Source organism: Tenrec ecaudatus, chromosome 4 (assembly GCF_050624435.1).
Source record: "Tenrec ecaudatus isolate mTenEca1 chromosome 4, mTenEca1.hap1, whole genome shotgun sequence".
Lineage (NCBI taxonomy): Eukaryota > Metazoa > Chordata > Mammalia > Afrosoricida > Tenrecidae > Tenrec > Tenrec ecaudatus.
Genome location: NC_134533.1, coordinates 123,517,309 through 123,544,013, shown reverse-complemented (window position 1 = coordinate 123,544,013; position 26,705 = coordinate 123,517,309). Strand labels below are relative to the sequence as shown.

General features: G+C 44.3%; 1 protein-coding gene and 1 non-coding gene across 6 annotated transcripts in view; both read right to left on the bottom strand.

The window, feature by feature from the left end:
* Positions 1-26,705, bottom strand: part of GRAMD1B (GRAM domain containing 1B) — a 336,257-nt gene that overhangs the window by 273,902 nt on the left and 35,650 nt on the right. The gene's annotated exons all lie outside the window — the stretch shown is intronic.
* LOC142447375 (U2 spliceosomal RNA) lies at positions 25,972-26,162 on the bottom strand. Its single transcript, XR_012784103.1, has one exon. It is a non-coding gene; the product is annotated as a U2 spliceosomal RNA (small nuclear RNA).

The following is a 26,705-nucleotide window of genomic DNA, read 5'->3' as shown; positions in this document are numbered from 1 at the left end:
CTGGCCTACAGAGAAAAGAGGTCAATCTTGCTGGCGATTTTTGCAGACATGCAGGTACATGTCAGTCGTTATTTAGAAAGGACATCATCCCCTCACCTGAGAACCTGCTAGGTAGCTAGCCTAGAGACTGGGGTGTCCATTGTGCATGCTCAGAGGTTTGGACTTCCGGCAAGGAAGGGGTGGTACACCTAGGTGGGCATTACACCTGGATTGGCCCATCTGGACCAAGTGAATTCAATTCAGCCAATGGAGTCAACCTGGATCGTCGGCCACGCTGCCCAGCAGAGGACCTGAAAAGCCAGAACCCAGAGCCTGGTGACTCTTGTGCTTTCCAAGCTGCTCCGTGGAGGCCGTGCAGCGATCTCCTCTGGCCTCAGGACTCCGTGTGCGGGGGTGAAGGGCCCGGAGGTGTCTGTGTAAACCTGAAGCTTCTTTTACCTTTCATAAAACGCACTTGGATCACAAACCAGGCTTAGGCGTGAATTCTTTCTCATGTGAAGCCAAGGACCGAGATATAGCTCTCCTACAAGAGCGAGACATCTAACAAACCCTTAAACACCAATTTGGCTTTCCTTTGACTCTAACCCTTCTGGATGAAACCTTAGACACCCTCAGTATGGCTCTCCTTATGGCTTCACCCCTCCCTCCCAGCTCTGTCACAAGTCACACAGAGCCGACAACACATCCTAGTCACCACTTCAGGATCTGCAGAGTACGGAAGTTCTAGGTTTTCCGCTGTCGACCCACCGTAAGAATTGTATTGTGACTCAGCACAGCTGCCCCGCTCCCCGTGGCGCCACCACCCCCCACCCCACCCAGCCAAAAAAGAATTTCATGAGAGTCTCATCTTCTGCTGGTGAGGTACCTGGTCTATTGTCTTTTTTACTTCATTATCAATCATACACTGGTCACCACTCGCTAAATTAATTCCCTGCCTGAAATTTGAAAACACTCTGGGTAGCATTCTGCTTACAATGCCCTGTCTTCCGGAAACACTGAAGTCCTCCGCTTTTTCACCGCTGAAGAGGACAAACAGACACCACGACACTTTATTGGGGGCTCGTACAACTCTTATCACAATCCATACATCCATCCATTGTGTCAAGCACATTTGTACATTTGTTGCCATCATCATTCTCAAAACATTTGTTTTCTGCTTTAGCCCTTGGTATCAGCTCCTCATTTTCCCCCTCCCTCCTACTACCCCTTCCCTCATGAACACTTGACAATTTATAAATTATTATTTTGTCATATCGTACACTGTCTGACATCTCCCTTCACCCACTTTTCTGTTGTCCATCCCCCAGGGAGGAGGTTATATGTAGATCCTTGTAATCAGTTCCTCCTTTTTACTTCACTTTCCCTCCATCCTCCCAGTATTGCCACTCTCAGCACTGGTCCTGTAGGGATTATCTGTCCTGGATTCCCTGTGTTTCCAGTTCCTATCTGTACCAGCATATATGCTCTGGTCTAGCCAGATTTGTAAGGTAGAATTGGAATCATGATGGGGGTGTCAGGGGGAAGAAGAAGTATTTAGGAGCTAGAAGAAAGTTGTATGTTTCATCATTGCTACACTACACCCTGACTGGCTGATCTCCTCCTGGTGACCCTTCTGTAAGAGGATGCCCAGTTGCCTACAGATGGGCTTTGGGTCCCCACTCTGCACTCCCGCTCATTCACAATGATATGATTATTTGTTCTGATGATGCCTGATACCTAATCCCTTCGACACCTCGTGGTCACACAGGCTGGTGTGTTTCTTCCATGTGGACTTTGTTGCTTCTCAGCTAGATGGCCACTGGTTTACCTTCAAGCCTTTAAGACCCCAGATGCTTTATCTTTTGATAGCTGGGCTCCATCAGCTTTCTTCACTACATTTGCATATGTCAGGAAGGACAACACCAGTTCTTATGACTCAGCACAGGAAGTTATCTCCCACTAGCAAGTCTCACCTCCACTTCCAAGAGTCGAGTTCAAGCAACCCTCCTTTGCAGCCAGAGTAACCACAGTGTGCGTCAGAACACAGGCCAGAGTCATTGGCAGCAGCCTTGGCCTTGGCCTCGACTGGCTCAGTAACCCACAAGTTAGTAGGGATTTGCATCCTTACATGAAAGAGAATGAATGCCCCCACCTCCCACTGGCTGCTCCTCTCCTGTCACTCTTCTCCTACCATGAAGGGCAGAGGCAGAGGCAGAAGCAGAGGAGGACAAGCCTGTGGGTCTGAACAGGTCATCAGCTACATAAGTAGGTGTGAACAGATGGGCTGTTGAACAGTCTTAGAGAAAGTTCTCTGTCTCACACATTCAGGGTTACAACATACCCCCTTCTAGCCCCACTTGATAATTTTCTCTGACTTTCACTACCAAATTCCCTCTCTCCGGCCCCTAGGCAGCAGTCAGCTACTAACCGAAAGGCTGGAGTTTCAAACCCACCCAGAGGCAGCTTGGAAGACAGGTTGGACAATTTGTTTCCCCAAAGTCACAGGCATGAAAACACTATGGGTCAGTTGGACTCTGGCATCAAAAGGGTCACCTCGGTTGGAACTGGCTTGATAGCAACTAGTTTTTGGAGGATTTTCTTTTTTCTTTTGGTTTATTTGGCTTAGTTTTAAATCTCTCTCTGAATTAAATTGTTAGCTTGGGGAGGAGGGTGTGAGGGGACACAATTTCTTGGTTAAATCCCCTCTAACAGGTGGGAAGTCTCTACTCAGGCTTCCACTTTTCTACTGAGAATCAGCAAGACAGGAGTTGGCGTGGGGAGCTGTGATGGCAGCCGGAGCTGAAAGACCTCCCTACACAAGCTGGGCACATTCCCACAACTCTCTGACACCAGGCAGAACGGAGCTCCAGGGTTGGAAAGTGGCTCCACTGGAAAGCAGTTCAAAAACTGCAGGCTTCCCCATCCCTCACCAATGAGTCTCAGCCTGGCTGCGGGCCAGGGCAGGGAAGCTGGACAACGCTGGGAATATTACTTGGCCGAGCCACATCTTCTCACAGCCAGTTTTTGAAAATATGGTTCCAGGTCTAGGGTTCTGTTTCTGACGGGGGCAGACTAAGAGAACTGAAAGATAAGAAAGCATCATCTCAGTTTCAATCTAACTTTGCCACAAATGTGCTGTGTGGTCATGAGCCAGATACTTAACCCTTTGAGTTTCAATTACCGTATTATTTAAAATGAGAGATTAGAGTTGAACACAATGACAATTGTTTACTTTCTATGGATAGAGAACCAGCTCACTCTCTTTAAAATGGACAACAAAAGGAATTACATATCTACCTCATCTTTCCTATATGAATTACAATATGAGGTAATCAAATGAAAGTTGAAGTCAAGTCTGTCTTTTAAGAAAGTATTCCAACAAGCAATTTAAAGTGAAATTATGAAATATTGCTATTTTACAATACCGGGTACATTGGTCAACCATTGACTTAGTGAACTATGGGTCATATACACTGAGCACCAGAGATTGTTAATATCACAAAACAAGAGACAGCCAGATAGTCTGTGCTTCCGGATGAAAGAGCACAACCCCATCATCTTACTGCACAGATAGTGCCTCGCTCAGACCAAGCTGCGGGTCCACCTGCCAGAGAACGTGCAGCCCTGCACTCTGAGCAGGCAATCAGCAAGGCACAGACAGTGAAACCCTGGGTCAAACAGCCTGGGTTCTTCAACCAAAGAAACTTAAAGAAAAATAAGTAATGAAAGGAGAATCTGCAGAGTGAAGAGACAAAAGACCATGACATGTATTTTTCAAGTGAGAAAGACCACACAAGCGTGTCAAGCCCATCACATCAGACTGGACTGGAAAACGCTCATAAAGCTCAACAAATAGACCTGCAACTATTTATAGGCTTTTCTCTTTTGTTGTTTTGTTTCTTGTTTTTCTGTTGTTTTGTTTTGCTTTCTTTTGTCTTTGTGTTTATTATTATTTTTGCAGGTCTATCTAGATAAGACAGACACATAAACAAACCAGAGGGGAAAACAATAGGATGGACAGTTCAGGAGGCAGGGGGAATGGGAGAGAGGGAGGCAGGGGAAAGGAAAGCAGACGCCAACAAACCCAGGAACAAGGGAACAACAAGTGATCTAAAACCGAAGGCAAAGAGGTCATAGGATGCCTGGTGGAGCTTGATCAAGTGTAATGTAGCCAAGAGGAATCAATGAAAGCTGAACACGATAGTGGGGCAAGAAGAAAGTAAAACGAAATAGAGGAAAGAACTAGGAGGCAAAGGACATATATAGAGGTCTAAATACAGGCATGTACATATGTAAATATATTTACATATAGTGATAAGAAAATAGATCTATGTACATATATTTATAGGTTTAGTATTAAGGTAGCCAATAGACATTGGGCATCTACACAATTACTCAGTTAAACGCAAAAACACTTTGCTCTAATAACCCAGTATTCTGTGATGCTCACTTTCCTGACACAATGCCTGAAGACAAAATGAGTCCATAGAAAATGTGGTGAAGAAAGCTGATGGTGCTCGGCTATCAAATATATAACATCTAGGGTCTTAAAGGCTTGAAGATAAACAAGCGGCCATCTAGCTGAGAAGCAACAAAGCCCACATGGAAGAAGCACACCAGACTGTGTGATCATGAGGTGTCGATGGGATCAGGTATCAGGCATCAAAGACCAAGAACAAAACATCATATCAATGTGAATGAGGGGAAAGGCAGAGTGGAGACTTGGACATCTCCTCACAGAAGAGTCACAAGAAAGAGATGAGCCAGTCGAGGTGCAGTATAGCACCAATGAAACACACAACTTTGCTCTAGTTCTGTAATGCTTCCTTCCCACCTCTATCATAACCTCAAATTTGGCCTTACAAACCCAGCTAGGCCAGAGCATGTACACATGTACAGATAAGAATTCACAACACAGGGAATCCAGGACAGATAAACCCCTCAGGACTGATATTGAGAGTAGCTATACCAGGAGGGTAAGGGGATGATGGGGGGAGAAATGGGGAACCAATCACAATGATCTACATATAACAACCCCCACCCCCCAAAGTGGACAGACAACAGAAAAGTGGATGAAGGAAAACAGCGGTCAGTGTAAGACATGAAAAATTTAATCATTTATAAATTATCAAGGGTTCATGAGAGAGGGGAGGGAATGAGCTGATACCAAGGGCTCAAGAAGAAAGAAAATGTTTTGAAAATGATGATGTCAACATATGTACAAATGTACTTGACACGATATATGTATGGATTGTGATAAGAGCTGTGAGAGATCCCAATATAATGGGGGCTCTTTTTTTAAAAAAAGAGTTTGGTTTTACAGTTTCTGGAATGCTCAGACGTCCGACTCTCTCTTCTAGGGTCACTATGAGCTGGAATCAATGGATGTCAGTGGGTGGTGGTGATGGTGGCCGTGCTGAAGGGGTTTTTTTGTTGTTGCCCATGCTGGTGAGAGCAGCGCAAGGTTCATTCTGTGTCAGTTATTGTGCAAGAAATTTTCAGGTTTGTGGAATCTTGGGCTCCACAAGCCACAAGACAGCATGGCCAGGGACAATGACCAGTAAAAAGGAAAAGCCAGTAGTGCGGATGTCAGCCAGGAAAGACTCCCGTGTCAGGATACACCAGCACAGAAGACACGCAAGGAGCTCAGACCGTGGCTGGCCCTAAGACAGTGGCTCCGCAACTAGAGGGCCGCCTGGTTTAAGACACACTGTCCAAACCCTGCTATTCTTCCTCTAAGACAGATGTATTCTTCTGGCAGTGCATGGTACTTTCAATATCTTTTGCCAACCGTGTCATTCAGATACCTAAATTCCTTTCTGGCCTTCCTTATTCATTCTCACATTTTCATGTGCATATGAAGCCATTTAAAATACCAGGCTTTGGGCCAGGCACACCTTAGTCCTCAAGTGACATCTTTGCTCTCTAATACTTTAAATGGATCTTGTGCAATAGATTTGCCCAATACCATGTGCCATCTGATTTCTTGGCTGCTGCTTCCAAGAGCATTGACTATGGATCAGAAAGAATAGCAGCTGAGGTCTTAAAGGCTTGTCTTCAAACAAACGGCCATCTATGTGAGTCATCAGCGAAGTCCACATGGAAGAAGCACACCAGCCTGTGTGACCCAGAGACTGCAAATAACAAAATCTAAATCCAGAGGGAAAGGTATTAAAGCTTAAATTCTTAACACCCCGCTTGCAGAAGGCTCTGGATGACCATGGAAGCCCACAGTCCATTCGAAGGGTGTCCACGTTGATGAATCCCCGTGGACCACAGACCGGAAGTGTGAACAGCTTTGCTATCAGAGCGCATTGTAAAGTGGAATACTGCAGATAAGAGTTTCGAGCCCTTTTTAATTTGCTCTAGTTTTTAATTTTTTCTGCTTTCAAATGAGGTTTTCCTGTGGTTTATTTTGTTACTGCTGTGGGTTTTAGATTTTTGTTTGTGTGTTTTTCTGTATATTTAATCCAGGGCAGGTAAATCTATAGAGACTGTAACGGGATTAACAATTTCCTAGAGGCATGGTTGGGGAAGTTTGTAGGGGGTGGGGAGGTGGAAGTTGGTGGATGGGGAGAAAACAATGAGTACAATAAAGAAGAAAATGTTTTAAAATTGATTGTGGTGATGATAGCACACCTCTTCTTAATACAATTAAACTATTGAATTGTTTGATATGTGAATTGTATGTCAATAAAATGATTTCTTTTTAATTTACAGTCACTGAAATTCCAAGAAGCAATTCTCGTCTGTCCTATATGAGATAGACTCCACTCCATTGCAGCGGGTTATAATTCTAAAAGCATAATTATTAGTCAGAGAGCAGGATTTAGAAAATATATTACCTGGAAGGTCCTTCATGTCTCTGACCTCTTTCTGTTCAACAATCTTATCAATGACTGAATTGAAGAGATAAAAGGCACTCTTATCAAAATTGAAGATGATGTGGAACTTACAAAGTAATCAGAGATTGAGGCAAAATTCTGAGAAATCTTAAAAGCCTGGAACAATGTGTAACAAAGAATAAGGTGAAATTTACCAAGGATGCATGGACAGCCTGTCCAAGTCCAAAAGTGTATCTCTAGGAGTAGAAAAGGGTTGACCCAGTGGCTGCAGCAGGCGGCTCCGACGTAAAAATTGGGAGGGCGGCACGTTTCCTTCGGTGGTACAGAGGGTCTCTGCGCATCAGCGCGTTACAACGAGAACGAGGAGCATCAAATCTTTACTAAGAGGAAGGTTCACTATTAGTCAGTAGTGTGAACTGGCTGCCAAAGAACGGATTCTGCCTTTCATTTATTTTATTCATGAAGATAGCTGACACACCACTTGTCTGTCAGTTTGTCACACTCTGCTGGCTGTGTGCTGCTGTGGTGCTGGATGCTATGTCACCGGTATTACAAATACCAGCAGGCCACCCAAAGTGAACAGGTTTCACCGGAGCTTCCGGACTAAGAACTGCCAGTGAAGAAGGACTTGGCACCCCCTTCTAAGGAAAGCGCCCCTGAAAAACCTTACGTATAGCTTCAAAACACTGTCAGATACCGAAGGCCTAAGGAATAGAAGCAGAACATTGTTGGAGATGGTGCTGGAGGACGGGCCCATCAGGTCGGACGGCATTCGAAATGTGACTGAGGAAGAGCTGGTTTTTCGGAGTGGAGTTGACTACGGTGACACGAGTCTGGTTAAGCCTGTGGGAGGGGAGCTTTTGGGATCCTCATCTGCTGATGGTGCATATTGACAACCAAACAGGGACTCTATCAGGCATTTGGGTTATAAACCAACTGCCATAAAGTCAATCTCAACTCGTGGTACTCTCCAGGACAGAGCAGAACTGCCCCGTGGGGTTTCTAAGGCTGTGATCTTGCAGCTAACGGATATTATCAGATATTAAACTTAAGAAGAGATACTACTTAATCTTAGGCAAAGTCTGCTTCCCAAATGGCTGTAATCTTTATAGAAGCAACTACCTCATTTTCTCCCAGTCTTAGGCTACATTTATAAAACTATATAATTTTAAAACAAGGGGAAGTGAATCTTATTGTCATCCTCCCTTGGTGAGTTCATATATAAATACTAGGCTATAATTTCATAGATCTGTAGATCAGCCTGAATGTTGCCCTAAAGAGAGCCACCAGAATGGATAAGGAATTAAAAATAATCAACATTAACTGACGTCCATCAAGTGGATTCTCAATGTCAAGACCAGGAACAGTAAGTCTTAGGAGAAGAGAGGGTGGCTTACGGTAGAATCTTGCTAAACACGCAGACACACGTATGGGCAGAAAAGAAGCCACAAAAGAGACTGTGTAGGAGTGCTAAGAGAATAGAAGAAGGGTCTGGAAGCTAAAACAAGATTGTGTCTTAAAGATCAGATATAAATAATCCAACATTTGCCTCGCCTCCCAATCTTATTTATAACTTGCTCACTATGACCCAACACATGCATCATCCTGCTGTTCCTCATATCGATCAGATTATTGCTGTTTTTAGGTGCCATCCAGCCATCCCTATGGACAACAGAACGAAATGCTGCCTCGCCTCACAATTGTGGTGCTTGAGCCTGAGGTTGCGATCTTGAGGCCAAGCTTTCTCATGGAGGGTTTTCCTTTTTCACTGACTCTTGAATTGACCACGTACGATATCCCTTTCCCAGGACTGGTCTCTTCTGATAACATGTTCAAAGTATGTAAGGTGATTTTCACCATCCTTCCTTCTAAGGAGCAATCCAACTATACTTTCTCCAAGATAGATTTGATTGTGCTCCTGGCATTCCACGGAACAGTCAATAATCCTCACCAACACCAAAATTCAGCAGTCTCAATTATTTTTCCATCTGATTTATTCATTGTCCAGCTTTCATATGTGTATGTTGTGGTGACTGAAAATGCCATGGCAAGGTCAGGTGTATCTCAGTCCTCAAAAAGACATCTTTCCTTTTTAATCTTTAAAGAGATCTTCTGCAGCATAGTTGCCCAATGCAAATATGAGTTCTGCCTCTATGAACACTGGTTGTGGATCGAGATAATATGAAACCTTTGACAACTTCAATATGTTCTCCACTTATGACTAGCTGGTCTATTTGTGAGAATTTTTATTTCTTTATAACGAGCTATAATCCACCCTGAAGCCTACTGTCCTTGACCTTCTTCAGGAGGTGCCTCAAGTCCTCCTCACTCTCATCAAGCATGGTTGTGTTCTATCAAAAGTTGTTCATGAGGCTGCCGATGATCTTGATGCCTGTTCTTTAGAGAGTCCGCTTCTCTGATGATGTGCTCAGCATTCACGTTGATAAATATGGTGACAGGATAGACACCTTTCCTGATCGAAGACCATGCCATATTCTCTTGTTCTGTTCCAACTTCCTCTTGTCTATGTATAGCTTCTGCATGAGCACAGTGACGTGTTCTTCTCGATGTTATCCACAGTATTTTATGATCCACACAGTTGAACGACTTGGCATAGTCAATAATACACAAGTATACATCTTTCTGGTATTCTCTGCTTTTACCCAAGATACATCCAACAGCAGCAACAATAGCCCTTGCTACACATCCTCTTCTAAATCCAGCTCAAATTTCTGGCAGTTCCCTGTTGGTGTACTTGCTGCAACCATTTAAAAAATGCTGTCAGCAAAAGTTTGCTTGCATGTAATATTAATGAAAATTTCTATAATTTCTGCATTCTATTGAGCCACTTTTCTTTGGAATAAAGGGCCTCTCCCAGTTGGTTGGCCAGATAACTTTCTCTAATTATCTTGGCGTAGACTAGTGAGTGCTTCCTGTGCAGCATCAGTTTGCTACAACATTTCAATTGGTGTTCCTTCAACTCCTGGAGCCTTGCTTTAAGCTAAAGATGTCAGAGCAGCTTAGGCATCCTCCTTCATTGCTTTAGCTCTTGAGCATATATGCTAGCTCTTGAACCAGCTGAGTGACAACCAATTGGTACAGTGACTCTGTGTATTCCTCCATCTTCTGTTTGTGCTTTCTGCATGATTCAATATTTTGCCCACAGGATCCTTCAACATTGCAACTCAAAGCTTGGCTTTCGTCTTCAGTTCTTTTAGCTTGAGATACACTGCGCCTGTTCTTCTCTTTTGGTGTTATATTTGCAGGGCTTTGAACATTTCGTTGTAATACGTTGCTCTGTCTTCTCAAGCTGCTTTGAAATGTTCTTTGATTTCATCAATTCTTCTACTTGCTTTCACTCGAATTCTCACTGCCATCGGGTCAATCCCAACTCACAGCGACCCTACAGGGCAGGGAAATATGGTTCCTGGGAGTTTCGAAGACTCTAATTTTTTATGGGAGTAGAAAGCCTCAACATTCTCCTGCAGTGCCACTGGTGTTTTCGAACTGCCCTCCAGATAATTAGCAGTCCGAAGTGTGACCACTATCGCACCAGGGCTCCTTTCTGTTTGCCTGAGGGGCAGTTTATTCAAAAGCAAGATTCAAATCTCTTCTGACATCCACTTTAGTTTTTTCTTTCTGTCTGTGTGTTAGTCTGGGTAGACTAGAGAAACAAATCCATGGACACATGGATTATTTACAAGAGCAATTGAACATTATATACAAGAGCAATTGAACATTATATACAAGAGCAATTGAACATTGAGAAAACATCCCGGCCAAGTTCGGATCAAGTCCACATGTCCAATATTAGCCGTTACCAATCTATAAAGTCCTCCTCAGACTCATGAAACACATGCAATGATGCCAAATGTAGAAGATCACAGGCTAGAAAGTCTTTGGATCCAGTGGCATTGGAAACATCTCAGCGCTGGCAGGGTCTCTGCATCAGGGTGTGTTCATGTGTCTTGTCAGCTGCTATGTCTCCCAGAGTGTGAGCAGAGAGTCTCCCACCTCCAAGGAGGAAATACCACATTTCCCAGAATTCTCAGAAGGCCATGCCCACACAGAAGTGTCATTGGCTATGATCCGATGGACAGATTAGACTCCACCCCGTCACTCATAATCCTCTCAAATTGACCATAGTCTGTCTTTTATTTTATTTGTCAAGGATTTCATTTTACTTGGATCCACAGTCAATCGCGCAATAAGCACTCAAGAAATTAGACAATGTGTTTCATTGGACAATTCTGCATCAGGAGAGTTACTACAGTGCCCTGGCCCAATACATGGTATTTTTAATCACTGCAGATGCATGTGAAAGAAGGACAATGAAAAAATGAAGACTACGGGAAAATTGATGTCTTTGGGTTATGGTATTGGTGAAGACTATTGAAAGCACCATGGGCTACCAGGAGAACAAACAAATCTGTCTTCGAAACAGCACAGCCAATAAAATTCTAGAGGAAGTACAATACTCCTTAGAAGTGAGAATGGTAAGAGTTTGTTCTATGTACTTTGGGCACAATAACAATTGAGAACAGTCCCTGGAAGAGGATATCATTCTTTCTCTTTTTTTTCCTAATCATTTTATAGGGGGCTCGTACAACTCTTATCACAATCCATACATACATCCATTGTGTCAAGCACATTTGTTGCCATCATCATTTTCAAAATATTTGCTTTCTACTTGAGTCCTTGGTATCAGCTCCGCATTTTTCCCTTCCTCCCCACTCCCTGCTCCCTCATGAACTCTTGATAATTTATCAATTATTTTGTCATATTTTACACTGTCCAACATCTCCCTTCACCCACTTTTCTGTTGTCCGTCCCCCACGGAGGAGGTTATATGTAGATCCTTTAAATTGGTTCCCCTTTTCTACCCCACCTTCACTCCACCCTCCCGGTAATGCCACTCTCATCACTGGTCCTGAAGGGATCTGTCCTGGATTCCCGTGTTTCCATTTCATATATGTACCAGTGTCCATCCTCTGGTCTAGCCAGATTTGTAAGGTAAAATTGGGATCATGTTAATGGGGGTAGAGGGGGAGCATTTAGGAACTAGAGGAAAGGTATATGTTTCATCGTTGCTATACTACTCCCTGACTGGCTCATCTCCTCCCCACAACCCTTCTGTAAGGGGATGTCCAGTTGCCTACAGACAAACTGCACTCCTTCTCATTCACAATGATTTGATTTTTCATTCTTTCTTCACCACATTTGCTTATGCACCAGCTTTGTCTTCAGTGATCGTGTCGGGAAGGTGAGCATCATGGAACGCCAGTTCAATAGAGCAAAGTGTTCTTGCATTGAGGGAGTACTTGAGCGGAGGCCCAATGGAGTCCCTCATTCTTAGTAAAGTATACGGGCAGCAAAATCTATTACAAATGACTTTCTGCTCTTCTTTTGTATGTTAGTCCTGATGTCATCCCACAGTAAGTACGCCATACACATTCCCAAACCTGGGTCATAAGCTTGGCTATTCTCTCTGACAGGCAAGTTCTCCCTGTAGATCCCCAAATAGCCCTGTCCTTCATCCCATGCAGCACTCAACCCAAATGTCATCTCTTCAGGAACTATTTCTCTGATCACTCTAGCTAAAATACTAACCCTTTATCTTAGCTGATTTATTTCAGCAACTATTACTCAGCCCTGCCAATGTAAACATTACTTGTTCCTATGATGCTTATGGGTGCCCTGTTGGCAGAGTGGGCTACGTGCTGGACTGCCAACCCCAAAGTCAGCAGCTTGAACTAACCAGCCTCTCATGCAGCTTTCTGCGATGGCCTTGGGAAGCCAAAGGCGCAGGTCTGCTTTTTCTTTAGGGTCGCGACGAGTTGTAATCTACTCAGTTTCCGCGGGCTGGCTGTGGTGCTGACAGACACACTGCCTTTATGAACGCAGGAATTCTATTTGCATTTTGCCCAATGTATACTCACCGATTGTACAGCATTTGGTGCATTGTAGGCACTTAGTCAATATTTGATAAACTAATGAATTAAGTGAAATCAGGATCTAGAGAAGAACAATTTCATCGAGGGAACAGAAGATCAGATGTATAAGATAGAATGTATAGTGACTAAGTTTTAAGAACACAGGAGAGGGTGGGATCCAAAGCACTAACAGTGGAATCAGCCTCAGACCGGAGAAAATGGCAGGACGTAACACAGAAGGAAGAAAAGATGACCAGACATCTAGTATGTGTCTAAGTCGAATTATTGCTTTTTTTAAAAATCATTTTATTGGGGGCTCAAACAACTCTTATCACAATCCATACATACATCCACTGTGTCCAGCACTTTTGTACATTTGTTTCCCTCATCATTCTCAAAGCATTTGCTTTCTATTTGAGCCGTGGGTATCATTCCCCTCCCTCCCCACTAGCCCATCCCCCATGAACCCTTTATAATTTATAAATTATTATTTTGTCATATCTTACACCATCCAACGTCTCCCTTTACCCACTTCTCTGCTGTCCGTCCTCCAGGGAGGAGGTTATATGTAGATCCTTGTAATCTGTTCCCCCTTTCTCCTTCACCTTCCCTGCACCCACCCGGAAAGATTGCTTTCTTTTTCTTCAGCGGTACTAAGAATTTATCAGCTGAGATGATGTGAGGAAGTGGTGGGATTGTGGATTTTAGGAGTCAAGGGGATTTGAAATAGTCATATTCTAAAGAGTAGAGCTGAACGGGAAAAAAAAAGTCTTGGGGCCATGCCAAGAACCAAGTTTAGTTGGGTGATATTAACCACCATCAGATCATCCCCAATCATGGAGACGCTGTGCACTCTAGAACAGAAACTTTCCTGGTCTTGCGCAGCAACAAGAACCTTTGCGGGTGGGAACATTGTGATCCCTAGGGTTGCCAACAGCTAATTTTCAAAAGCACATTGCCAGGTCTTTGTTCCTATTCTTAATCTAGAAGTTCCACTGAAACCTGTTCAGGATCACAGCAACATAAAAGCCTCCACTGACAGGTAGGTGAAAGTTGTGCATGTGGCTTCTTGTACCGCAATAGAGGCAGGCATTATAATGCCGAGCCACACAGTCTCCCAAGAAGATAAGTTTAGCTTGGAAACTACACACGTAAGAGTGCCGCCGATCCACGTCCTCACGTGATTTCCCTCTGTGTCACACAACAGCCCCGAGCATGAGAAGGTGCATTGACCCAAGGCTGGAGTTCCACCTGAGTTAAATAAAAAGGGCAATAATGGGTATCGGGAGTAAAGTGACTAAAGCCCATGAGGGGCCATAGGTACCGACAGGATGGAGAGTGAAATGAAGTTGAGCGGGAACTTAAAGTGGATTAATGTAGAGCAGTGAGAACATAGGACTACATGGGGTCAAAGAGCAGCACTATGCTCCCCTGACATCACCAGTTGAAGTGGCAGGGGGTATTTACAAGGTATGAGTCATAAGAATGGAAGAAAGGAAAACGTGTCTGTTTCAAAAATTAGAAAAATTACCAGGAAAAACCGAATTTGATCTATGACATGTTTGATATAGTTTTATATTCTATATGGACCTAAAACCCATAGACAGAAACTAGAAGAAAAAACCAGACAATATAGAACATAGAATAAAATCATATTGTTGTTAGGTGCCTGTGAGCCCAGTATAAAGGAACAAACTGTTGCTCCGTCCTGTGTCACCTGCCCAATAGTGGGGATGTGTGGGCCCCTGTTGCAGCCAGTGTGCCAGGCCATCTCACTGAGAGACTTTACCAAGAACGGGTCTTTCTCCAGGGTTGGGCGCTGCTCGATACATTACAGTTGATTTTCCTACAAATGATCTGTTCATTCTGCTGTTAGTCCCCTGGGATATTCAGTGCTCTCTGCCAATTCCATGCTTCAAGCACATGGATCCTTCGGCTGCCTTCTCACTGGCTAGGCTTCTGCATGCACAGATTGCTGTTGTCACCCACTCACTCACCGTCATCGAGTCGACTCAGAGTGACCCCCTTAGTCTTAGGAGAACCACCCCTCTGGCTTTCTGAGACTGTCCATCTTTAGGAGCTCAGACAGCCTTATTTTTCTCTTGAGAGTGCGTGAGGATAACAAGCTGCTGACCTTGCTGATCCAACACATAACCCACTACGCCACTGGGCTCCCTTACGTAGGTGCCAGCAAGGTGGCTCCAACTCGTAGTGATCTAAGGTGCAGAAGACGGAAGCACTGCTCGACCTGTGTCATCCTTACAGTTGCCGGCATGTTTGAGCTCACTGTCGTCGCCACCACTGAGTCAACAAGCCTTGCCGAGGTCTTCCTCTTTCTGCTGCCCCTCTGCTCACCAACCAGGGAGCGATCGTGCCTGACTGCATGCCAAAGTACATGAGACAACATCTTGTCGTCCTTACTTTTTTTTTTTAATTTTAACAATTTATTAGGGGCTCATACAATTCTTATCACAGTTCATACATATACATACATCAATTGTATAAAGCACATCTGTACAGTCTTTGCCCTAATCATTTTTTTCTCCTCTTTTCTTTTTTTACATTTTATTAGGGACCCATACAACTCTTATCACAATCCATACATATACATACATCAATTGTATAAAGCACATCCATACATTCCCTGCCCCAATCATTCTCAAGGCATTTGCTCTCCACTTAAGCCCCTTGCATCAGGTCCTCTTTTTTTTTCCCCTCCCTCCCCTTTCCCCCCTCCCTCATGTGCCCTTGGTAATTTATACCTCGTTATTTTGTCATATCTTGCCCTATCCGGAGTCTCCCTTCCCCCCTTCTCTGCTGTCCCTCTCCCAAGGAAGAGGTCACATGTGGATCCTTGTACTCAGTTCCCCCTTTCCAACCCACTCACCCTCCACTCTCCCAGCATCGTCCCTCACACCCTTGGTCCTGAAGGTATCATCCACCCTGGATTCCCTGAACCTCCAGCCCTCATATGTACCAGTGTACAGCCTCTGTCCTATCCAGGCCTGCAAGGTAGAATTCGGATCATGGTAGTTGGGGGGAGGAAGCATCAGGATCTTGGGGAAAGCTGTGTTCTTCATTGGTACTGTCGTCCTTACTTTTAAGGATCATCCTGCCATATATACACGGTGACTGAAATGAACATGACGTGTTAGGCACTTATTAGTACTAGTCGGGTATTTTGCAGTATGTACCTCCATTGGAGTTTATCTGATTTTTTACTCATGATTAGACTGGGGTTATGGGTTTGGGGAAGGAAGACCACAGAGATAAAGAGCCTTCTCAACACATCACATCAACAGTATATACCATCAACATGACTTGTCACTTTTGATATTGACCTTGATCCCCTGTCATGTTTCTCAACTATAAAGCTATTAAGTTGTTTCTCCTTTCCATACTAAATATAGATATTTTCTATTATTATATATAATCTCTATACTAGGTTCAAATAAGGTGTTGGGGATCTGAGCAGATGAGTACTTATCGTTCTATTTACTGGGACCCTAAAAACTAAACTCTGAGACCGCTGGATTTGCAAGAAGTAAAGGAGTGTAATGATCCCTCGTTTTGGGACGCCATAGAGAATTCTCCCCTTTTGTGCAGGAAATCCAAGTTTGATTCCCAGCCAGTGCACCTCAGACACAGCTACATCCCATCTGTCTGTCTTGGGTGTTATGATGCTGAAAGGGTTGCAGTGGACTAGGAAGAAAGACCTGGTAATACACTTTCAAAATGTGGCCCGTGACAGCCCTACACATCACAGGGGTCCAAACACCTGGGTTTCCTAGGAGGTAGACGCCAATTTATTGGCAAATACTCAGTGCTCAGCAGAGGCCGAGGTGAATGCTGAGTCCTTGGAGGGGTCTTCCAAGACCATGCACCTCGGTACCAGAACCAGCACTTACCCGAACAGCACTCAATGAGTGCTGAGTAAGTGACTTCAGGGAGATTTTCTATTTTCTCCTTCTAAATTGTCTGTGCTGGTATACAGTCTTGTGTACATACGTGTAGGCCTGTGTGTCAGCAAACATGCTGCTTTTATGTCGCATGTGGTAATCCACTGCAAACCATGACTCCACAAGAGATTTATGCCAAATTAGTCATTTTCTGATAAGCCTGCTAAGGATACTTTAAATCCAGAGCCATTAGTCATAAAGATGGGCAGTGCATCTCCAAATGCCAGCAACCTGGCATTCCACAGTTTTGTACATCCCATCAGGGACACCTGACGTTCTTTTGGGAGACTCGGAGATTGCTTTAAGCCACCTGCATCTTTTTCATACCACCTCTTGCCTGAACACAACCCCAGACACAAAACACCTTTGTTGATCACAGTCCAGCAGGGACTCAGCAAAGGTATAGTGAACTCATTCAGTTTCGGGGTACATGAAACTGACCAGGCACCCAACCCTGTTTCCCTCTCTACAAACCCATGACAGGGTGGGATGTCACCACTCTGCGACTTCAGATGAGCCTGGAATGGTTGTGGGCTCTGCTAAGAATCACAAAGCAAAGGAAAGGGGTGATGCTGGAGAGTTGGCTAGCTGTTGCTACTTCCCCATTTATTGCAGCCAGGAGAGACTGGGCAGCTTTCTGCTTTTAAGACAGAAGTACATTGTGAGTTGCATTCAAATAGAAAATCTAAGAATCTACGGGTAAGGCAGATTGATCTGTCTTGAAAGTCCAAAGACAAGGATTCTGTTTGGGACAGAGGTACCCTGTAACAGAATACTGAAATTCATTTTTACAAAGCAATTGCTAAATCTTTACAAATAGTGTCAGAGGAAAGGCAGATTAGGAAGGAGAAACTTTAATTTAATCCTCATAACAATCCTATAAAGTTAGCATTAAGAGCCTATCTAACAGATGATAAAATGAATATGCATATGCATGCCAATGTATTTGACAGTATTTCTCACAATAGTTAAAAGGCAGAAATAAAGTGGGATACATGATGCTTCACAGTGGAGTTGTAATCAATGACATGAAAAAAGGTGTGTATGAATTGTCCAATAGAAAAATAATCTGCTCTGGAACTTCATGCAATCTGCAATGAAAAATTACATTAAAAAAGAGGCAAAAATCTCTGCAGGTCTGTCTAAATAAAATAGGCTGGATGAGCAATCTGGAGGAGAAAACAGCAGGACCAACAGTTCCGGGGGTACATGGGAGAGGGGTAGGTGGGGGGAAAGGTATTGGTGTTAACAAACCCAGGGATAAGGGAACAACAAGTGACCCAAATCAGTGGTGAGGAGGGTGTGGGAGGACTGGTAGGGCATGCCCAAGGGTAATGTAACCAAAGGAATTGCTGAAACCCTGGTGGGGACTAAGCATGATAGTGGGACAGGAGGAACGTCAAAGGAAATAGAGGAAAGAGCTGGGAGGCAAAGGGCATTTATAGAGGTCTAGACAAAGACATGTACATGCAAATATATTTATATATTAGGATGGGGAAATAGATCTGTGTGCATATATTTATAGGTTTAGTATTAAAGTAGCAAAAGGACATTGGGCCTCCACTCAAGTACTCCCTCAATGCAAGAATACTTTCTTCTATTAAATTGGCGTTCTATGATGCTCACCTTCCCAACACAACTGCTGAAGACAAAGTGGGTGAATAAGCAAATGTGGCGAAGAAAGCTGATGGTGCTCAGCTATCAAAGGAGATAGCAGCTGGGGTCGTAAAGGCTTGAAGGTAAACAAGCAGTCATCTAGCCCAGAAGCAACAAAGCCCACATGGAAGAAGCACACCAGCCTGTGCAATCACGAGGTGCCGAAGGGATCAGGTATCAGGCATCAAAGAACAAAAAATCATATCACTGTGTGCTCACCTGCATGATATAATCACTGAAGACAAATGGGTGCATAAGAAAATGTGGCGAAGAAAGCTGATGGTGCCCAGCTATCAAAAGACATAGTGTCTGGGGTCTTAAAGGCTTGAAGGTAAACAAGCGGCCATCTAGCTCAGAAGCAACAAAGCCCACATGGAAGAAGCCCACCAGCCTGTGCAATCATAAGGTGTCGAACAGATAAGATATCAGGCAACATCAGAACAAAAATCTTACCATAGTGAATGAGGTAGGGAGTGCAGAGTGGAGACTCAAAGCCCATTTGTAGGCCACTGGACACCCCTTTACAGAAGGGTCTCGGGGAGGAGATGAGCCAGTCAGAGTGCAGTGTAGCAACAATGAAACATACAACTTTCCTCTAGTTCCTAAATGCTCTCCCCTGCCCCTTTCCCTGCTATCATATCCCAATTCTACCTTACAAATCCGGCTAGACCAGAGGATGTACACTGGTACAGATAGGAACTGGAAACACAGGGAATCCAGGGCAGATGATCCCTTCAGGACCAGTGGTGTGATTGGCTATACCGGAGGGTGGTGGAAGGGTGGGTTGGAAAGGGGGAATTGATTACAAGGATCTACATGTGACCTCCTTCCTTGGGGATGGACAACAGAAAAGTGGGTGAAGAGAGACGTTGGACAGTATAAGATATGACAAAATAATAATTTATAAATTATCAAGGGGAGGGAGTGGGGAGGGAGGCAAAAATGAGAAGCTAATACCAAGATTCAAGTAAAAAGCAAATGTTTTGAAAATGATGAGGGCAACACATGTACAAATGTGCTTGACTCAATGCATGGATATATGAATTGTGCTAAGAGTTGTACAAGCCCCCAATAAAATGATTTTTAAGTCCATTTGTCACATCCCACAGGAATGAAACCTCCTTATGTATCCCTCTTGACTTTATACCAGGTTCATAAATAGCCTTGCTATCATGCAGAGTGCATTGGAAAGTGGATTGAACACTTTATCATTTCATCTCCCTTTTGAGCCATTTTAAATTTCTTCTAGTTTTTATTATTTCCTGGTTTCTTGAGTTTTCTCTGGTTTATTTATTTGCTTGTTGGCTTTTTGTTGTGGTTGTTTTTAATGTGTTTTCTTGTATATTAAATCTAGGGTACGTCAATTCATAGAGACAGCAACTGGACTAATGGCTTCTTGGGGGTATGTCAGGGAAATTGAGAGCTAAGAACAGTTGAGTACAAGAACAAAGAAGATGTTCTAAAATTGATTGTGGTGATTATTGTACAATTGTTCTTAATATGATTGAACTATTGAATTGTATAGTTTGTGAATTATTTTTTTTTCTTTTTTAAAAACAATTTATTAGGGGCTCATATAACTCTTATCACAATCCATACAAACAATTGTGTAAAGCACATCCATACATCCATTGCCCTCATCATTTTCACAGCATTTGCTCTCCACTTAAGCCCTTTGCATCAGGTCCTCTTTTTATTCACCTCCCTCCCCCCTCCCTCATGAGCCCTTGATAATTTATAAATTATTATTTTGTCATATTTTGCCCTGTCCGACGTCTCCCTTCACCCCATTTTCTGTTGTTCCTCCCACAGGGAGGAGGTCACATGTAGATCCTTGTAATCGGTTCCCTCTTTCCAACCCACTCTCCCTCTACCCTCCCACTATCACCACTCATAGCATTGGTCCTGAAGGTATCAACCGCCCTGGATTCCCTGTGCCTCTGTACATCCTCTGCTCTATCCAGACTTGCAAGATAGAATTCAGATCATGATAGTTGAGGGGTAGGGAGGTGAGGAAGCATTTAGGAACTAGAGGAAAGCTGTATTCTTCATCGATGCTACATCACACCCTGACCGACTCATCTCCTCCCCTAGACCCCTCTGCAAGGGGATCTCCAGTGGTCGACAAATGGGCTTTGGGTCTCTACTCTGCACTTCCCCCTTCATTCACTATGGTAAGATTTTTTTTTTGTTCTGATGATGCCTCATATCTGATCCCTTCAACACTTTGTGATTGCCCAGGCTGGTGTACTTCTTCCATGTGGGCTTTGTTGCTTCTGAGCTAGATGGCTGCTTGTTTACCTTCAAGCCTTTAAGACCCCAGACGCTATCTCTTTTGATAGCTGGGCACCATCAGCTTTCTTTGCCACATTTCCTTATGCAACTGTTTGTCCTCGGTGATTGTATCATGGAGATGTGCACCCAATGATATGATTTTTTGTTCTTTAATGCCTGATAACTGATCCCTTCAGAACCACGTGATCACACAGGCTGGTGTGTTCTTCCATGTGGGCTTTGTTGCTTCTGAGCTACATGGCCGCTTGTAGTTTGTGAATTATATGTCAATAAAACTTTTAAAAAATTTTCCAAACTACTGAAAAGGATAGCCCAGCAAGTAGACATAAAATTTAACCATCACAGGCAGTACCTAAAGGAGAACATCACGCTTGGTAAAGGAATGGGTCCGCGGAAAAAGAGGGAGACCCTCCACAAGAGGAGGAGCAGTGGCTACAACAACGGGCTCAAAGACAGCAGCAATTGTGAGCACGGCGTGCCTAGGGGCTGCTGGAGAGGGGTTGCTATGAGCTGGAGTTATCTCAACCACACTCAACTAAATAATGTAGGAAGGTGTGTGACTGCACTTCCACCGGCAGGCAGTGATGCTATCAAATAACGATATCATTTCATTCAGCAACTAACACCTCTGTGCAAGGTATAAATTAAATCTGCAATAATACAGCATGGTCCCTGCTGTCAAGGAGCTTATAATACTGAGAAGGGGACCAAAACCCATTGCTATCAAGTCAATTCTGAGTCAGAGCAGCCTGACAGGACAGAGTAGAAGTGCTCTCGAAGGTTTCTGAGACAGTAAATCTTCATAGAAGCAGACAGTCTCATCGTTCCCCCTGATAGCAGCCGGTAGGTTTCAAGGGCCAACCTTGTGGTTAGCAACCCAATGCTGAACACACTATGGCACCAGGACACCTCACGTTTAGAATGGGAGGAAAGATGTAAACAACCGACCGCACTCAGTGCAGCATGGAGGGCTGCGGGGTCATGAATCACTGCCATGATCAGACTTGAGGACTAAGTACTGCGTCTGTATCTCGAAGCCTCAAGATCGCTATGGGCAGCAGAGACAGGCAGGACATTCCACGCTGACACCAAACAGAAAAGAGATGGAAGCCAGGAAGTGGGAGAAGAGACTGGATACCATGACGAGGAATTTAAACTGTACTCAGTAGGCAACAGACAAAGAAAGGCTGAAAGGAGGAAGAAGAGAGGCACCATCACACTGTTGAAAGACAGCATTTGAAGACAGTAGAAAATATGGACTAGTGATTAGGAAACAACAGAAGTCAAAATAGGGCTCAGGAGGGCAGCCTGAGAAGCAGCAGTGACCGAGACAGACTTATGAAGAATTGCAGAATTAACACAAGTCAGAACTTAGTCAAACCGCGCTTGGGAAAAGAAAAGGTAAGGATGTAGCTCAATGAGGTGTTTATCTTTGATGTCTACAAAGACAGAAATAAACATAAGCTAAACTAAGAAGCAACCGCTTTTGGAAAAATGGAGAAAAAAAAAAAAAAGGAGATGATCATTTTCTGGTCCCAACCCAACGAAAACCAAATTCATTACTGTCAAGGCGACTCCAACCCATGACAGCCCGTGTGTCCCAGAGCAAACGGCTCCCACGGTTCTCTTGGCTGTAATCTTAAAGGAGGCAGATTATCAGGACTTCCTTCTGCCTGGAGTTGCCTGCGACTCATGATAACCCCCAAGTGCTACAGAGCACAAAGCTCCACACGGCTTTTTTGGCTGTGATCTCCGAGGAAGCAGATGACCAGTGCTTTCCTCGGCAGCGCTGCTGGGTGCATTCCACCTGCCAACTTTCGGCTGGGGAGCGAACACAAACGCTTTGCCATACCCAGGAATCTAATACCAGGTCAGACACACCAAATTTGAGGTGACATGAGGACAATCCTAGGACTATGTTCGCTGAGCTACTGGAAACAAAGCCCGAGCAGAGGGCTGGCAAATATGACCGGTGAGCAGCCTGCTTTTGGAAGAAAAGCTGCATCTGATGCAGCCACGGCCGTTTGTTCAGTCGAGCATTGCGTTCACGCGATAGCAGAGCTGAGCAGCAGGCTGGGGCTGGGGGCATGCACGCCATACAGATTAATTATTGGGCCCTTTATAAGGAAATGTTGGCTGGACTCTGATTTATAGCACAGGAAAGGAGTCTGAGTACAGGCAAGTTGAGATGAGAGCTAAGAAAAGAACCTATTTTAATCCACTCTACTAGTGTGTGTTGAATGCTTGCTCTACATTAAGCACGGGGCCATCGAGTTAAGTAACGGGAATAAACAATGTGCAAAACAGACAGAATGCTGCTCTCACAGATGTTCCAGTAGAAGCAACAGGAGAAAACAGTCAAACACACTACCAATTACTAGCAACTCCTGTATCTTGTGAGTGTGAAGGAAAAGAGGAGAATGGGTAGGTGGGAGGGGGAAACAGAACATCCTGGGCAGACACACGCAGACAGGCAGAAGCCCGTGAAAGTAAGCCCCTAACAAAACCAAGCATGACATGTACAGCAAGCATGAGACCCCATCAGACAGAGCAGACTCTGTACTACAGAGGGAGATCTGGAAAGAGGCCATCGGACTTGGCATTTGGAAGTTAATTAGGGCTCATCTTTGGCATGATGCTCTCAAGAAAACCAGCTTGCACAGAGTGAAGAAGTCAGAGGACAGGGAGAAATGGGGCAAGCAGCATACGCTGATTTTTAAAGAATCGTGTATGTTCAGGATGACAGTAGTTTGGGGGGGATCCAGGTTGAAAGATGTTCCTCTCTAGGGGCAGGAAGACAGAAGGAGGAAAATAGCTGGAAGGTAAGAAGCAGATGATTTAGAAAAGAAAAATAATTCATGAGGTGCTGTATCAGAAGGAATGATCAGTTGGAGAGTGAATGAGACAAACGTTAGGATTTGTTGGACATTTAGCATAAGCCAGACACTGTCACGGGAGCCGAGGTACGTCAGGCAGCGGTTCACCGGTCTGTCAGCTTGTCGTATTCCAGTGGCTTGTGTGTTGTGATGCTGTTGGTAACTGTGCTGCTGGAGTCTCAAATACCTGCAGGTTTCCCCGTGGTGAGCACTTTTAGCAGTGCTTGCAGACTGAGATAGACTAGGAAGAAAGGTCGAGTGGCCTACTTCCCAAGAATACCAGTGAAAGCCATGTGGATCACAACATAATACTGCCTGATAACATGCGACAAGATGAACCCCCTAGGTTAGAAGGCACTGAAAATATGCAATGGCCATAACAATGGATTGAGAATGCCAGTGAGCATGAAGAGGGTGCTGGACCGGCAGCGTTTCCTTCTGCTGGATGCGGGTCATCGTGAGTCAGAGAACAGTGGCTAACAGCAGCAGCAGGTGTAGGTTCGGCTATCCCTACATTTTTCATTCTCACATCATCCCTTCCAAGGAGCTTGATATTGTCTGCATTCTCCAGATGAGGAAATCAGAGCATAGAAATTTAGTAACTTGCCTCACTTAATCAAGAGCAGGGCTAGGAACGCATGGTAAGACTAACAAGCTCCAAAGTCCGCATACTTGGACAGCAGGAAGATGCCACACACTGGAAATGCAATTGCTCCCTGAGATTGGAGGAAGGAATGGATGTGAAAAGAGAGAGGTGCAGAAGTGGAAGCCACTCTTCCATGCACAGCCAGGGAGTCTGGGTTAGTACAGAGTGGGGGGGGGGGGTGCAAATGGGTCTTACCTACAATTACACATTCAACTGTGGCCAGGGATTAAACAGTTCCCCTTGGCATCTACTTTCATGCTTCTCCATCTTGCCTATGACCCAGAAGACTGAGCTGTAAAAGCAGCAAGATGCCCTTCCCTGGATGCTGGTGGGCCTTGACAAGAAGACATCGACGGAAAACAAGAGAACAGTAGAACTGACCAGGCCCTTGTCCCCAGCTTCCCCTTCTCAGTGTCACCGTGGATTGACTGCATCCTGTATTAAAGTCCACAGCCCAAGTCTGGTGGCCTGCTCTGTCGTCAGCCTCCGGGAACTTCATTACCCTGACTAGGACATGAGGCTGTCTCCCTCCGGAAAGATTGATAGCGTCAAAAGATTCACACCCTATCTAGGATTGTTATGAATTAGAATGGACTAACTCTACCCACACCCCTGTAAGGAATTCCTGTATTACGCTCTGAGTGGGCCTTCTGTGCCCTGCTAAGACTCGGAGAAGCCACATGGTCACGTACATTCCTGGACACATCTTCATAAGGTGTAAGCCCCACAGACATCCATTTCCCCACGTACTTCAATAGCCCACCAACCAACTGCTGTTTCAGAATGGAAAAGCACGCATTTTTCATCATATAAAGGACTTCTAAGCTGCACCTTGGAGCCCAATGCCAGTTTATAAACCTCACATCTTAACAGTTTAAGAACTGATGCTTAATCAGGAATCTAAGTATTCTCAAGTCCTCTAAAATCCTCTAACGAAACTAATCCTGGATTTGATTGCCCCGGGTTCAGAAGTGGAGAGAAATGCACCAGTCTGAAGCTACAATTAGATTCAAGTTCATAGTGCTTCTTGAAACAGAGACTAGCCAACCTTTCTGTTCGGATCCATACTCTGAAATTTAAAAAATGTAATTTCAATTATGAACTTACTTTTCAAGAGTAATGAAAGGGTGGTGACTCCCTTGACCCTACTTCCTCCCTAAGCGCTCGCCCCCACGCCATTACGGGCCAAATAAACCACCTTTTCAAATGTCAGTCGCGTATGTGGAAAGGTGGGACTACCTGCTAAGTTGTACTTATATAATGTGTAGCTTCTCTCTCGGGCGGGCCCTGAGCTTCTTTGCACCAGAGGCAGCCCCTTCACAGTGGGGGGAGCAGAGCTGGGGATGCTGACACCAACAATTAACCCCGCCCAGTCCTGGCTGGGTCACTTCAGGACAATTACCACCTGACTCTGGGTTTTTTATAATCATTGTATTGGGGGCTCGCACAACTCTTACCACAATCCATACATCCATGCACTGAGTCAAGCACATTTGTACATTTGTTGCCATCATCATTCTCAAAACATTTGCTTTCTGCTTGAGCCCTTGGTATCAGCTCCTCATTTTCCCCCTCCCTCCCTGCCCCCCCTCATTCATGAACTCTTCCTATCTGCACCAGTGTACATCCTCTGGTCTAGCCGGATTTGTAACTACCTTATTTTTTATCTCTGTGCCTTTTTACTGCATTTACAAGACAATTAATTTTGAATATGTCAGGGATTTGCAATTTTGTTTCAAAACATAAGGGTCCTTTTCTTTTTTTTTTTTTTTTTATCCCCCGAGGGGGTGCACCGTTCCCGGAAGTACTGCAATACCAAGTCGATGCGTGGAGTGGACGGAGCAAGCTCCTATTCCAACTCCCTGCTCCGAAAATCCATTTAATATATTGTCCTCGGATAGAGGACGTATCAGATATTAAACTGATAAGAACAGATACTACACTTGATCTTAGCCAAAAGGCCGAGAAGCGATATAAGGGTCCTTTTCATTGTAAAAAAAAAGTAGCATAGTTCTAACAAAAAATTCTTAATTGCCATCAAGTGGATTCTGACTCATGGCAACCGTAAAGGACAGGTAAAACTGCCCCTGTAGTTTTCTGAGACTGCAATTCCTTAGGGGAATAGAAAGCCTCCTCTTCCCATGGGGTGGCTGACTGGGGCCTGTATTTTATCTTTTTGGTCCACAGATAGTTCTCCGTGCAAATATGGGTTCTTTGAGTCCATGGAGTAGATCCTCAGCCCACAGGAATGTTCAGTTTTGAAGATCAGAATCTATGAACTCCAAAATCCCTTCCAGTTTGCACATTTTATGACTCTTTAAATGAATGGCTATGACGTGGCATTCAGCACGAGTGATGGCACATAAGATTTCCACATCTTCCCACATACAGATTAAAGAATGGACAAATTCCTAGTGGGTAGGACCCTGATTAAAGCCAGATGAAACAAGGGACACGTGTCCCCAACACTGAACCTCACATCCAACCAAGATGCACATCAACTATCTGAGGCAGTC